Source organism: Lagopus muta, chromosome 5, assembly GCF_023343835.1.
Source record: "Lagopus muta isolate bLagMut1 chromosome 5, bLagMut1 primary, whole genome shotgun sequence".
NCBI classification, from domain to species: domain Eukaryota; kingdom Metazoa; phylum Chordata; class Aves; order Galliformes; family Phasianidae; genus Lagopus; species Lagopus muta.
This window is the reverse complement of record NC_064437.1, coordinates 28,594,004-28,609,724: the sequence shown is the minus strand read 5'-3', so window position 1 is coordinate 28,609,724 and position 15,721 is coordinate 28,594,004. Positions and strand designations below refer to the sequence as shown.

The following is a 15,721-nucleotide window of genomic DNA, read 5'->3' as shown; positions in this document are numbered from 1 at the left end:
TGGTTGAGCCTAACACTTGTGTTTCTGTCACAGACATTGCTGTGTGATATTTTCAAGCCTAAAGTCGTGATCAACCATGGGGAATAGGGAAGCCTCTTTCTCCCTTTTGCATCAGTGATACTGCCGTCTTTCAAAACTATTACCTATTTCTTCCAAAGTGTTAGATGGAAAAAGCAAAAGGTCCCAAAAGTAGGGAGAATGCATTGGAAGCCAACTGTGTATTGATCTGCTCTTTCTTAGGCAACTCAAACCCTGTGTTTCAGCAGACAGCTGGCTGATGGTTGGTGTTCTATGGGATGCTAACTGGTGTCTTTTCTAGAGAGTACTGAAGTCCAGATTTTGGAATTTATTCTTTTAGTACTGATTTATTCTGGCCTTTTAGACAGATTTATTTTGTAAAATAGGAACCCTATACCTTCATTTATGGTAACTACCTCACATTTTCAGAGCCAAAAAGAACTCATTTTTTTTTAAAGAGGAAATGTTGGGAGACACATTTCATTGACAATGAATGGGATCTATGTGGCTGGTAGAGACTTACTTTTGAAAAGCTTCCCAGAGTGATTCACAGAAAAATTAAGTATGCATCAACACACTTCTGTGAGCTTTTAGGTTTTAATCTGATGGATGATTTACCAGAGCAAGACAAAAGCTTACAATTCTTAAAAACAGACAGGTCTGCCTTTCTTTGGACTTCCTGCTTTAATGGCTGTGGCAGTATGAAGGGTAGATTAAATTTTGCCAGTTGCTGTTGAAGGCTTCCCCTGTGTTCATAGGATGGCCTGCAAAAAATATTTGGATATAGGTTTGGCAATGCCATATACCAAATAAATGAAGCTTACAAAATGACTGTGGCTTTTTCACTTAAAAATGAAGAGTGCAATGCTAAATAATCCTGTATAATCCACAGGTCTGTAGTGGGCAAAAGTTGATGTCACATTCAGGGACAGAGACCACACATATTCATAGTGTAAGTTCTTACTTTGGGACATTACTCCACAGCTGAAGATTGATTCCAGTTGTTTTAACTTTCTTATCCTATCAGAATTTCCTTTTATCTTCACTGTATATCATCTTGGCATTTTCCTTGACAGAACTCTGCTCTTACTCCCACTTCTCTTTTTAGCGTGTCTGCAAATCTCTACTGTTACTTTTCCTATGTCTCCTAAGTCATTACTATGGTACTTAAAAAATATATGCAGGAAGCTTATCTTAAGGATCTTGAATTCTCAAAGGACAACATGTTCAGAATTAAAATGTTGTCTGGATCTCAATAACTGTGATGTAAACAGGGATAATTCCACTCCAGCTAATTAAACCAAACCCATGGAAGAAGAGTCTCTGCCTATAATCCATCATAGAATCATACAATAGGATCATAGAATGGCCTGGGTTGAAAAGGACCACAGTGCTCATCTAGTTTCAACCCCCTGCTATGTGCAGGTGATCAACCAGCAGACCAGGCTGCCCAGAGCCACATCCAGCCTGGCCTTGAATGCCTGCAGGGATGGGGCATCCACAACCTCCTTGGGCAATATCACATCACGTATGGATTACATATCACAGCAATCTCTACACGCAGCAATAAATACAGTCCAAAGTGCAATATACTTAACCACAGTGGCTCATATTAAAGAGATTTTTCAGTCCTTTAATTGAGTTTTAAAATGTCATGGTAATTCAGGCTCTCTTTCACTTACATCTGTACAGATCTGTTTATGGTGTCATGATGTAATTTTGTACATTTTAAACTGGCTTAAATGACCCAAAAAGAATATTTGTTTCCCATTTTAATTCCCTGAAAGCTTCACAGAAGCTAATAAAGCAAGTTCTCTCTGTTATTTTTGCAGCAGGCAGACTCCCCTTTGCACAGTACCTTTTTCATTTATTAATTTAGTCTAGCACAAAAGGAATGTAATTTAACTGCTGTTAATAAATGACATAAATAGGAAATTTTATGCATTTTGGTATTTTTTTTCCTGCTGATTTTCATCTAGGACTTCCATGAAAATGCAGCCAGCCTAAAGGGGCAGATTCAAAGGCAGATGATGAAAGTTTAGAGTAATGTAATTCTTAGGACCACAGGCCTTGACCATGGGCTGAGGTTCTTATGACCTTTTTGGGAAGCAGAGGGACATGTTTATGATAGATTAACAAAGACCATGTTCCATGTTTGCAGCTGGCTTCAGGGCTTGGGGTTCTCTCAAGCCTGACTTTGGGGAGAAGATGAAGAAAGTGTTTTATTTATTTATTTATTTATTTTTAATATGAAGTGCCTCATCCCAACATCTGCAGGTCTGTAAATGTATACAGAGTTTATACAGCTGTCACGTCTGCAGCACATACTGCTCAGTATTTGCTTAATTTCTTTTCATCCTTCAGTTTTTGGTTTTCCCTCCTTTACTATGCTCCTAAAACCATTTCAACTGTGGAATCAATATTTCCTTATCTTCATCAAACATTTATTTTGTTTAACCTGACCTTTTTCCAAACAACACACGTAAAATGTTCTCTGCCACTTGCAGGAATTCTAGCAGCTTCGTTCCGTTTTTCCTGAGGGTTCACTCAAAGGATCCCTGAAACACTGATTTGAATTGCTGGTGTGGCAGCTTTTCCACCAGAAAAATCTCTGCAACTCTTATGTAGCTGTGAACCATATAGAACATGGCTATACGTGTTGGGAGTTCATTTAATTTTTTTAAAAATGAAGAGGAAAGAAAAATATTCTTAATGTACTTCTCCTAAATCCCAGTGGATTAAGCATAGTACAAGATTCGATAATACAAGCTAAATGGACAAGACAGTGTCTCTGATGCTAAATCTGTTATCTGGATAACTGCAGGTCCCTCTGTATCCCCTTTTAAGCTGAGCCTGATACAGTTTTAGAAATCACTCAAATACCTTGTGGGGTAAGGGGGAAACACTAAGATGAATTTGGATGCAGCAGCATGTGTTACATGCAGCTGCATACGTCGTGTGGATATGTCGGTTCAGATCTCTGCAAAGACAGCATAATTGCATACTGCATTTCTTTCAGAAACGAAGTGGTTGGCGCAGAGTCCACCAGATTCTCAGTCACAAGAAGAGGACAGTTCAGGTGAGAGTGGACTAAAGCAACCTGAGTCAATGGGCACCATACAAAGGGAAGATTTTGCAGGGAAGTATCATGTTGATGCCATAGAAGAAAGGGGGAATTAAATGCTGAGGCTGAGACAAAATGAAAAGAAAATCTTGTATCAGAAAATTTCCACAAGATAAAATGGTAAACTCAAAATAAGTGAATGACTCACATTTTTCAAATATCACCAAAAAAATTTCTAATTAAAATTTGGCCTTGATGTTGACAGACACTCTTTGTTAAGAGATAAGTGACATTCCCCTTGTAAAAATACATTTGCATAGAGAATTTTTACTTTTTCTGGATCAAATGAGAAACCTTATACTATTTTACAAGGGTGTTAAATTAATTAAATGAGTCTAAGATTTGTTGAATGTCGATAGTCAAGTGATTATGAATACGGAAAAAAGCATACAGTAAATAAGTTCTCATTGGTGGTGAATGAACTATTTTATTATTATTAACAAACTATGCAGTTGTTACTGCTGTCTAACTATTCTAAATGTTTTTTTCAAGTTCCAGGATTCTGAGTAAATCAGTATGACTGATAAAGAGAACAGATCCTGAAAAATGAAGGTAAAATACTTCTTGAATGCACCTTGCTGATGCCTACTAGATCCTTCTCTCCCTCTTTTTATTTTTTTTCTGGTTTAATTTTCTTAGTTGTTTGAAAAGTCTTTCTGTTACAAGGTAATTTTGAATAGGTGGTGTTTTTTAGTAACCTACCTAAAAGTTATTTTTGAATTGTATAAGCAATAGCCAAGAATTCTACCTATATAATTGCTATGGGGTTTTGGAATTCTCCTTGCAGTAAGTTTTAATTATTCTGTGCTAATTAAGCAACTGATGCCTACTGTGAAAAATTTTCCCTTTGGAACAATGTGAGCAAAGGTGCATACATAAATTTCATAACATATGCATAAAAGAATCCATTTTTATCTCTTGTACTATTTTCATGTCCCCACATTCAGTCAGTGAAATGAATAGATATTATACCTCTTACCATCTATATAAGACATAATATTAGTCTTTGCCCATTAAAAAAAATAATAATAGGGTATTTTTGGTTTTGTTGGATCATCTCTTTAGTAAGGACTGTAACCTGTTACAAATCTGGATAATAAGGTACTCAATTATTTTCTTGTTGGAAGAGGGCTAGGTTAGAAAAATGGAAAAAAGTAGAGCTAGATTGTACAGTCAATCTGAAAATTAAATTTTTTATTTGTTTTATTTTAAATTTTTATGATTTAATTGAATGTGAATGAAAATGTTCAGTGGGACAGAACTGACCTAAGCATGCAGCTTTGGGATAGATTAAGGGGTATGTCTCCAGGCTACACCTGCATCTATATCTCCCTCCACAACGAAGTTAGATAATCTTTCCATTGTTTTTATACAGTTTTAATGCTATTTTATTAAAAGAAGCATCATTTTGAGTAAAAGGCAAGTTATAGAGAACAGTCCTGCAGTACTAGCTATATTCTTCTCCCAAGGTTCATGTCATTCCTTGCTCATATATGGATAAAGAAGGAAAGGATGAGATTGCAAAGTACAAATTGTACAAAGAAAAGGAGGGGGAGCAGACACTGGAGAGAGATGTTTTATTCTGGAACTGTATCCATGAGACAGCAGAGTATATTGGAGGTCATGCTGAAAATATTAGCAACATTAAAATAGGTGATGTGGAATCACTAATAGACCATTAAAATAAAAGGATGGAATGGGAAAGAGGAAAATTGAAGGAAATATTTATGTTTACAAATTTCAGATCAAAATAAACAAAAATGGATTGTTCATTCTGTCTGAATCTAAACAGATATTTTTTAATAATTGTGCTAGTTGTAGAACATTTTCTGAGGAAATTTTCATTGAATTGAGATCCAAATTTTGGCTTATAAAATGTGTCAATAGAAAAATTCTATCAATACTTATTTTGAGTGGTGGCTTGAATCATCAGCTTCAAGTAGTGGGCCTATGTGAATCTAATAAGATTCAATGAGACCAAGAGCAAAATGTTACACTTGGGTCATGGCATGTATGCAGACTGGGAGAATTCCTTGAGATCAGCCTTGCAGGGAAAGAGTTGAGGATCCTGGTGGACAAAAAGCTGGACATGAGCTAACAGTATGCATTTGCAGCCCGTAATGCCAACTGTGGTTGTCCCCCCTCTACTCTGCTCTTGTGAAGTTCTGCATTCAGCCTGAGGTCCTCAGCACAATAAAGACATGGAGCTGTTGGAGTGGGTCCAGAGGAGGGCCATGAAGATGATCAGAGGGCCCAGGTACCTCTCTCATGAAGAAAGGTTGGGAAGATGGGCTTGTTCAGCCTGAAGAAAAGGCTCTATGGAGAACCTCACTGCAGCCTTCCAGTACTTAAAGGGAGCTTATAAAAAGGAAGGAGACTGACTTTTTGCATGGATAGACAGTGACAGGACAATGGGGAATTATTTTAATCTAATTTAAAGGGAGACATTTAGGTTAGATACTGGGAAGAAAAATTCTTTACAGTACAGTGAGACACTGGCACTGTCTGCTGAGAGTTGTGGATGCCTCATCCCTCAGGCATTCAAGGCCAGGTTGGATGGGGCCCTGGGCAACCTGATCCGGTGGGTGGCAACCAGCCCATGTCAGAGGCTTGGAACTGGATGATCTTTGAAGTCTCTTCCAACCCAAGCAATTTTATGATTCCGTGATTCTATGATATTATGATCTCCTGACTTGGTCAGACAGTGAAATTCTCTCTACACTAGTCACACGAAGTCAGTAGGTGTTATGTACCAGGGCTTTAGCCATTTTCTCTGCAGAGGGGGAACCTTGTGAGTTTTTAGTAGAGATACAAGGGAACTGTAGAAGCAAAGCCTTGCTAAGGCTGGGCCTGTCTCAGTGGGCACAGCTCTGCAGGAAATTTCCTTGCTCATGGGGCAGAGACTGGATGTAAGGAAAGGCTTTCTTTCTATGAAGATGTTCAGTGCAGTGGCACAAGTTCCCCTTGTTATCTCCATCTTTGGAGGCATTCAATTTCTCACTCAATTAAGCTCTGCACTTTCCCTGCTTTGAGAAAGGGGGATGGACCAGAGAGATTCCGAGGTCACTTCCAACTTGAGTTATCCTGTGCACATTCTGAAAAATGAGCTGAGTACTGAAGTAGAACTTCACTTTAATTTAATTGCTCAAGTTGAAAGCTATAGAGATAAAACAAAAATCAGTGGTGAAATTTATTTCAGATTAAGAATGAAAAATTATTTTCCCTTATTTTCCACTATTTGTGACACATACACTAGAGGTGAGCAGATGTAGATATTGGTTCTGAGCTGCTGTTAATCCAGTAGTTGTCACCACGTTGCTGTGGTGATGTGATCTGACATGGAGAATCTCCTGAAGTCAGGAGATATTGCAGTCACCTTGCGATAATTTCTCCAGTCTGCTGCCAGATACACCAGAAAGTACTCTTCCTAGCAGGGAGCTGTCAGAAATGGGAAAGCAGTCTGCTTTCTGCTGAAAGCTGCCCTTATGAACAAAATGAAATTATAGGGAAAAAATCTGTGTGAATGATCTTTAGCTCAGCCCATTTTTCCTCTTCAAATTACAGATCTGTCATTTATATAGGTTTTTAATTCAATTATCTTAAACTACAGTTAACTGGAAACTCGTGATCTTTGCAGAGGTACAGGACAAATATTGTCTTTTGGCAGCTCATCCAGCCCTTTCATTGTCTTGACAAAGTGCTTAAAGACACTACAGTTTTCAAACAGGCACATTTATATTTTATATTGCTTCAAGATATTCTTAGCAAATTAATCAAAATGATTTCCAGATGTACTGCTTTTTTGATCTTCCTCTTCCCCATCTTACCTGTGCTCACCTCCTCAAGAATATACAAACATAAATTTACAGACTGTTGTCTTTTATCAGGATGTGCTCATTTGTATGCTATTCTTTCCTTGGTATGGTATGAACTCTCAGTACTCAGCAAGGGAAAACCCACTTCCCACTGGTCACACTGTCTCCATTACAGGGAGCTGACTGGCACAACAAAGTGTAGGACAAGTGCAGATGGCAAAAGATCATAAAAAGAGGTCTCCAGATTTCCAGATTTCCCTGGGTTGTGTCCCCAGAAGACTTTTTGCTCCTTAATTTTAGAAATTGCCCTTGCAGAGAAAAAAAAAAAAAAGGAAAAAAAAAAAAAAAGAATTCTCATTCTGCAGAGGATGCCAGCACTGTGAACACATTTTCTTTTTAGGGAAGAGAAAAGGAAGCATTGTACTCTCCAGTAAAAATGAAAGGCTTGAAAAATGTAGCTTTCAATTATCAAAGTTACCTCGTTGCTAATCTCCAAATTTTTCATTTCTGTGAAATGAAAAGTGTGGCTGTTTCTGTTCGCAGCAGCAGCAGAGCTGTTTGGATAACAGATACGATGATGTAATCCCATTTATTTATGAGGATGGTACAAAATGTTCTGTCTTTGAGCACGAGTAGGATAAAGCAGCAGGAGAGAGTACTTTTTGCTCACCAGACTGTCTCTTGCAGCCAGTGCTGTGTAGATAAGCCCTGCTTTGTTCAGCTTTTTCCTTGGGGTCGTGTTTCCCGGGCTGCCTCTGCTGTGTCTATAGATACTTAGCTCTTTCCCCACAGCCTGTGCTGCCTGCACACAGCTCCATGGTCTGTTACCTTTGTTGTACACTTCTCTGAAAAGATTCCCCAGGACGCATCAGCTGTATTTTGAGCGTTGCTCTCTTTCTCATGGAGAAGTTTAACGTAGCCTGACGAGAAGCAGCGGCTCCCACGAGCTCTGGGGGATCAACTAACATCCTTTCTTTGACTTAGCAGTACAATAAAATAACGACTACTCAAATGTACAAAGTGTGCAATTATCTGATGTGCTAATTGTATAGCAGTGTGTACCCCAACACACAAAAGTGTACCTTCTGATAACTGTCTAAGCCCAATATAAATTATGTATGTGACATAAAATAGCTTTTTCCTTGTTTAGGGCATGCCCTAGTCAAGGGTGATAGCAAGGGAACTGCTTTCTTTCCTCTCTGCCAACTGCTGAGATGTGTGTATTAAAAAATAATTTAAAATCAAGCTGTATGCCCAGGACTGGGGGGAGCAGGGAGGGGGGGGGCAGCACGACTTCATCCTCCAGCATGTTCTGTGAAGCAAAAGTGAGTGTTAACAGACTTTTGAGCACGATGTATTCCAAATTACTGTACTTTATCAAATGAATTCTGAAGTACTTTTTCCCCCCTTCATTGTAACAGCTGTCATTTCCTGGAAAGGGCACATTTGATCAAATTTGTGTTACTCTCCTGCTGAACAGAGCTTGCAAATTACTAATGATTCTGGCAAAAGAACTTCAATTTTGTGCCAGTGGGAGATTTCAGGTTAATTAAATAGTCTCGTCTCTCCTGTACTTCACCAAGAAACCACCCTTGGCTGAGACCTAGAAATTCACAATTTGAGGCACTGATCTTGTGTTGACCTGGACATCATCAGGCCGAATGAACGTTCCCAAGTATCTGAAGCAACTTCTGAAACTCATTTTAAAAACTTCAGGGCTATACTAGAATAGTTTGCATAGTGAACAAATCCCCTCAATAATTACAAGATGTAAACAAAAGCCCCAAAAATGTGGGAAGAGCACAAGCCCACTGCAAATTCTTGTTGTCTACATCCGAATGACAGTCTCACCAGTGGTAGCAGGTGAACCAAGGATAAAGGCCAGCAAATCCCTGAGAAGAAGGTAAAAAAACCCAGAGCAAGCTTTTCTTGGCAGGAAGGCACTACTTTCTGTCTGCAGCACAGACTCCTGTAGAGGAAGCAGGTGTTGAATGAAAAAAAAGCCAAAAATGAAATACTTGTTGAGAAAAGAGCATGAACAACACCTGCAATCACATTTAGTCTTCCCTTTGCATTAACAGTAGTGTTTTATGACAGTACAGCTTTCAGTTATGATGTGAGGTTCAAATATGACGGTACACAATAGAGATAATACGTCCTTGACTTGGAGAAGCTCCGTAGGGATCATGACATGCCTGTGGCATAGGACCCACAAGGCAGGCAGCAAGAAGCATGCTCAGTGCCTGCTTGGGAAGGAAGGTCCTCTGCTGGTTTTGCTAGATGAAGTGAAGGCGTGTATGAATGAAATAATACAGTGAACATAGGAACTACAGGAGCAGGAGGGATCTTTCTTGGTCATTTTTCTTTGGAAAAGATGAATAATGTAGAACATAATTCACCAATTAATTGAATTGCTGAATTTCTCTTGATTTCTTTGAAAGGTACTGTAATTTGTAGCTGCTACAATCTGACAACCTAAACAGAAGTTCTGTGAAATTGCAGCTACCATCTACCTAAACTGTCTAAAATACATTCTTCTCTTCCTTTTCTTCAGGGTCCAATTTGGATAACTATATCCGTGGACAGATTTAAAAAAATCCCTCCTGTAGCAAAACATGGGTTCTTGTGTTGACAAAGAGAGACAGTGGGGTGTGGTGGGGAGGATGGTAGCTGCTCAGAGGCACAGCAGATGCCAGTCAAAATGTGAGCAGGAACCAGGCAGGAAGAGTGTGTGCAAGGGGGCAGATACCCACCCAGATTTGCAGTGACAATGGGTCCAGGAGACATGGGAAGGCTTGGGGTTCAGGGTCCTGAGAGGCACATTTCTGTGGGAGGGGGTGTCTGGAGATAGACAGCTGTCAGAAAGCATTTGAGAGACAAAATGTTTGTCAATTTGTTTTTTTTTTTCCCTTTTTTTCTGGAGATGGAGATTTTGTTTGTGGGGTGTCTGGCGGGATTAGCCATGAGAAGAGAGGCAATTGGGCGAGTAATAGGCTGTGGGGGTAATTACTGGTCCAGGTAATGATGCTTCCCAGCTTGTATGGGATTCTGGCTGCTGCACCCATATCTGCTGTTTGAAATATAATAACCTGATGGCAGGATTTTTTTTAATCTCCCAGTTCAGCTCCTCACATTCATGAATTACATCACCTGCTTGCATCTGAATTTTCACCAGCATCACCCAGCTGTTATATCCCTGCCATCACCCAGCTCTCCTGGTCTGCAGTTGTCCAACAGGAAGGACATTGAGCTCCAGATCTTAGTTCAGGCAAATGAAGATTCAGTAAGAAAGTCTTAAAAGTTCATGCCGAATTTGGGCCTACTGGATTTTCTAATGGCTTTGGACAGCATTTTGTAACCTCTGCAATCCTGGATGGAGCAGAACAGTGAATCCAGAACAACTACTGAATGTAAGAAAAATATTACTAATAGATCCAGAGACGCATTTGTCAGTGATAGATGCCACCAGTATTATTTTATTCCAATTCAGCAAAATTAAATCTTAGTTAACAAGTTAAAAAAATGGTATTTGGACTGAAATAATGATGATAAATGCAATCCAAGCGCTCTTCTGAGAAAGGAGTATGGAGTATAAAATAATAAATATTCTACACAATCTCTGTAGGGTTTTTTCCTACACTTAGAAGTGCCCAGAAACAAAAGACTGTGTACTACTTCTTTCTGAACTATCTGCAAATCATGCATCTCTGCCAGAAATTCACCTCTTTGCATAGCTAAGCCTTTCCATTAATGTCTGTCTCTTTGCTGGCATGGTGGCTGTGCCTTATAAAAGCACCAAGCAGAATGAGAAGCACGTCTGCTTGACCCTATAGTCTATGCAGAGTTAAGGTCTGCCATGCCTGATTGCTCATTAATATTGTACCTTTATGGCAGCAAGCCTCCTGGCTGACTGGTGAAAAGATTGTTAGAGGTGCTTCCTGAGGCCAGAGCCAAGAAACAGAGTGGGACAGGTGGAGGTCTGAAATAAGGACACTTGGAGTCCATGAAGCGAAAGCCGGTCCTAGCCAAGATGTGATCTTAGCCAGTGAACTTGTAGATGTACATGGATTTAGCAGCAGGTAGCCACAGCTTATGCTGATATAGTGTACAGTGCTCAAAGAAACTCATTTGGTTGATTTTACTGAAGAAATTCATAAAATGTGCAAATGCTCTGAGGCGTGCTCATTTTTGACTGCTGCAATTCATAAAAATTCATTGCTGTTTCCAGTTCCCATTTGCTAGCTTTTCCTCTCTGTCTGTGGCCTGTATGGAGCCACTCTTGCATACAGTGTCCCTCTCCTGAACAAGAAGTTTTTACCAAATGTGGTAATTTATAAAGATCAGTTTAACACCCAACATAAAGGAGTAAGACTGGGACTTGTAAGCACCACTATCTGAATATATTACTCTTTCCAGAAGTTGGCTTACATGTAACAGTTTTGGATTGACCAAACTGTAGATCTATAATTTTATTTTTTTGCATAGTATTTCTTATGTCCTTGCTCTGATAGCAGGATTAACATTGTTCATTCTGTTTTTATGACAACATCTTCTTACACTGTTAAAAGTCAAGATTCACTGTTGGAATTTGAAGTGCAGAACAATCCCAGTCTGGATTCCCTTTGATGTTTATCTCATGAAATCTATATAATTGGTTCAATGAAACTCATGAGCCATTTTGATTTAAATCAACTTTGTCTTTGTGTTGATGTATATGACTATATATATGATTGTGTTCAACCTGATCAACATTAGACTCAGTAGGTACATGTATTGTCAAACAATAAGATTTTTTATGTAAATTCATTAATAAAGAAGGTATATCTGATCTGTTCATACAAAGTGTTATTCAGTGTCAAAGGCAATTTCCTCTGTAGCTGAAATGATTATTGCAATCTTGGAATGAATGAAATCTTAAATTCAGCACACTTGATTTTTCTCTTGGGATTTTGTTCTCTCTCTGTGGGAATAAATTTCCAGATAAGCTGTCTCTGAGAACATTATTCTGTTATTGACTAGGAGTGATCAGCAACAAAACTTCAAGTTGTTTAAGATAACTAGCAGCAGTTCTTCAGGAAAAGAAGTGGGAATTACGGTAAATAAGGCTTACACAAAAAAAAGGAAATAGAATTGTTCATAAGGTAAGTGGAATAAGACTGCTCCATTTATTGGCAGTTGTTGAGCACCATGCCTCATGAATGGTGAGAACGCATTGGAGGGGAGTCCAGAGGCAGAGAACAAGACTGCAGGTCCAGAAATCTTGACCTACAAGCAGAGTCTGAGTTAATTGAATTGGTTAACTTTCAAGGAGAAAAGACATCAGGGAGATATGATAGTCCAATCTTCCAGGATGTCAAGTGTTGCTGAGTAGTATCTTCTCCATGCCAGGGCAAAAAGTTAATTGGCTGAGATAGCAGCAAGGGAAATTTAGGCTAATCATACTAACGATTTCTAATAGTTTGAAACAGGCTCTGGAATAGATAATCTGAAGAGTTTATATATTCTCTGTCACTTAATGTTTTCAAGGCCAAGACATATATAACTGAGAGAAATGCATAAGAATTGTAGTCTTCCCTGACTTAGGGAGATGATTTTGCAGCTCTTATTCGGGGTTTCCATATAGCTCATTCTGCAACTTATACATACCATGCTGTGCACAGAAAAATCATGTGCGTTTTGACTCTTAATTTTGATGTATGTCCTTTCTTTGTGCTTTGAAAGGTTGACTCAGAGGTCCTTTCAGTTAAAAAATAGCCTCATTGATATTTTCAGAAAGGTTTATTCTATGAAAGGATTTCATTTCTCCAGCTATCTATGGAAGATGAGATCTGTGGAGAAATGAGATTTCAGATTCTTGGAGGAGAGCTTTGGCCTTTTCTGTCTTGTCATTACATCATTTGATTTCTACCAAAATAAAAATAATTCATGCAGATTTAGTAAACAATCAAGCACGCATACATTTCTGTGTTGCTATTTTAGTGAAATAGAGTTTTACCTAGATAATAAAACATTTACCTTGCATAAATTAATCTTCTCTTACGATGACAGCAAAAAATATATTAATGCCTTCTGATTACTCCTAGGTTACTGAGATATTTGGAAAAACTTTTGTAAATCTTTGCCTATTTTTACAGATTAAAGTTTTATGTGTCTGAGCACAAAAAATAAAAAATTCAGCTACAAGAACAAATTCTCTGGTGACATGAAAGCATTATTAAAAAACTCCAATAGCCTCTAGAAACATAAATGGAATATAAGAGAAGCATTCCTTTACAAGAGTCAATTGGCAGCTGGCTTTTGATACAATTTGTCAAATCTATTTTATTTCTAAAGCATGATGTAAGTTAATATTGATTGCCATTTTAAAATGTAGCTTGTAGGCTGCTCTGTTCCACTACGCTGCCAACACTGTCATTCTCAAGGTTTGTTTTTTCAGTGCTCTCAGATCACAGAGGCTACTGGAGCATGTTAGAGTCGGTAATAACACAACTAGCTGATAAACAAACGCTGTCAAATATCAGCAAGGGAGACTGGAGGGGAACAGTACAATAACTACCTGTGTCTAGGCTGTGAGCACGTAGAAAGCACCAATTAAAATCTATTTAAGGAAAAATACTTATTGTAACAGCAATCTATCCTTGCTATTAATTCTCTCCCCAAGATGCCAAGAAAGAGTAGTGTCTGTCAGGTATCTGATTTTGGATTTTGCAATCTGACTGTAAATTTCAAGGTTTTAATTAACGAAAAAACAGATTAATAACTTTTTTTTTTTTTTTTTTTTTTTGTTTCTTTCTTTTCAATATTTACCTCCCTGCTCTTAAACGAAACTGATTTCTCTTTTGTCCCTGTTTTCCATTGGTCTCACTTGCTTCTAACTGGAACTGTCCTGAATATGCAGTAGAGTAGATAAGTTATTCCAGCTTTCACATTGTGGTGTCCCCATTCAGTCCCAGCTGTTGTGCCCTGTGGCTTCAGCCCTCAGCTCTGCAGGTAGAGGTGCTTGGGAAGTGCTTGCAGTGCCATGTTTCCATTGCTCCCTGAGGCTCATCTTATGACGAGTGCTTTGTGAAGGCAGGAGGGCAATCAGAGCCCACTGGAGAATTTGGCTTAAAATGCTGGCAGGACAGCAGGCCCCAGTTTGTGCAGTCACACTTCTCTGGAAAACTATAAATAAACAGAGGTGGAACTAAAAATGGTATAGCTCTGTATGTAGACCTACAGCAGGACAGGAATCAGAGCTCCTTCCTCCTGGTCCTGAGCTGGGAGCATTTCCTTTATGGGCGAAGTAAAACATTCACAGATAAACTTATTCTGTCAAATGTCTTGACATACTCGACACAGCCTTGCAAACTCCTGGGCTTCCATTGAATCACTGCTTTTCATGGGAAGACTGTTGAGCTGGAAAATTTCTTGGCTGGCAGAACATCAGGAGGTCATGTAGCACATCACTGTCCAGCCACGTTACAGCTTCAGCCTCAGAACTGTCTTATGTTTGTGGGTTTTCTTCCTATCCATGAGGACGTTTTTCTTCTTACAGGGGGAAGGCACAGGAGCACAAGATGCTTGTCTGTATAGAGTGAAAGCTTTGTTAGCAAATACACTTTTCACTCTCAGCTGATTAATGGGGCAAAGACCCCTGCACTCCTTTTGATTTCCGACTGTATTACTTCAGAGAAACATCACCCTAAACAAAAAACTCACACCATGATGCGTGTATGTATGGAGTGATTTACTTTAAAAGCATGGTGTATTAACAGAGCTTCAATCCGTGTGCTCTTTCTTTGAGGGAGAGGAATTGCTATCTCAGCAGATGGTCCTGTGAATGTAATTTGCACTTGCTTGCCAAATGACATGAAACTCAACCCTGCACCCCTGTCCCTGTGAGCTGTCTAGTTTAAGTGTATTTGGGCTGCAGGAGCTGATCTGCAGCAGTCAGACAACGCATCAGAATTATCAAACACATCTGAAAATATGGAGAAAATTTCCTGCATAGGGGAATCTTTAAACACACTGCCTTCACTTCCTCTGAATGCTTAATCCTATTTAAATAACTTGTCAAACATGCCTAGTCATCGGCAAGCAGGTGTCCCTACAGAGATTTTCAGCTCTAAGTTTTCCTATGTCTGTGTAAGGATTTTTTCCCAAATATTAAACTTTCAGATTTCAGTGATGATGTGCTGTGATGCACGAATTGTTCTGACTGCCTCAGGAAAAAAGGCTCATAAAGAAGACAAATGCACTTGTCAAGCAAATCATCTAGCTGATTATATACTTTCAGTTTCACCTGTAAGAGATTAGGGTTGAATAAATTAATGTTTCCCTGTAATTACATATGCAGACACCTGTGATTCTGTATCTTTCAGTTCCTCAAAGAAGTATGTCTAATTTATGTTGTCGCTGTGGTAGTGCATGTGCATTGGCACCAAACAGGCTTAAGCTTCAAACAAACAAACAATCAAAAAAGTTGATTTAATAGCAGTGAGAAACTTTGAAAATCACTTGTGAACAATTGTCTGGCAGTTCTTATGTTGCACTTCTAACTGTGAACAAGCCAATTACTGTGAGTATGGATAAGAATGAACTTCAGGCAGCACTAGTCCATCCTGTTGCTGCTGGCAGTACTCAAGGCTGCAGAAGTGAGGGCAGAGCTGAATTCCTGGATCAGACAAAATGAACCGTGCATGCTGGTTTGGTTGGGACAATGCTGCTGCGTTTTTTTTGTGTGTGTGTCAATAGTTCTCCCAGATGCCCTTTCCATGGTTTT

At 39.0% G+C, this 15,721-nt stretch overlaps 1 long non-coding RNA gene across 1 annotated transcript; it reads left to right on the top strand.

Moving 5' to 3' along the window:
- Positions 1–3,036: 3,036 nt before the first annotated feature.
- LOC125694029 (uncharacterized) lies at positions 3,037–11,886 on the top strand. The gene is made up of 3 exons (XR_007377364.1): positions 3,037–3,097; positions 3,635–3,694; positions 10,133–11,886. It is a non-coding gene; the product is annotated as an uncharacterized LOC125694029 (long non-coding RNA).
- Positions 11,887–15,721: the final 3,835 nt, after the last annotated feature.